Raw genomic sequence first — 234 nt, 5'->3', positions numbered from 1 at the left:
TTTCAGTTTTTATTTATATTGTCTTCAATATTTGGGGTAAAGAAATTCTGGTTTAATCAGGCAGCAGTGCTGGCCACCATGGGCGGGTATGAGACAGCTTTGGCTTCAATATACAGCTTAATCAAGGAAGTGATTATACATGAAAACTTATAATATATACAGTGCTCTTCAGTCTCAGTGCATTAATTTTTCAATGTATTGATTGATCGATGCAAAGGGTTAAGTGAGGAATAT

Source organism: Microcebus murinus, chromosome 2, assembly GCF_040939455.1.
Source record: "Microcebus murinus isolate Inina chromosome 2, M.murinus_Inina_mat1.0, whole genome shotgun sequence".
NCBI classification, from domain to species: Eukaryota; Metazoa; Chordata; class Mammalia; order Primates; family Cheirogaleidae; genus Microcebus; species Microcebus murinus.
The sequence above is the reverse complement of the archived record's forward strand: the minus strand, read 5'-3'. Positions refer to the sequence as shown.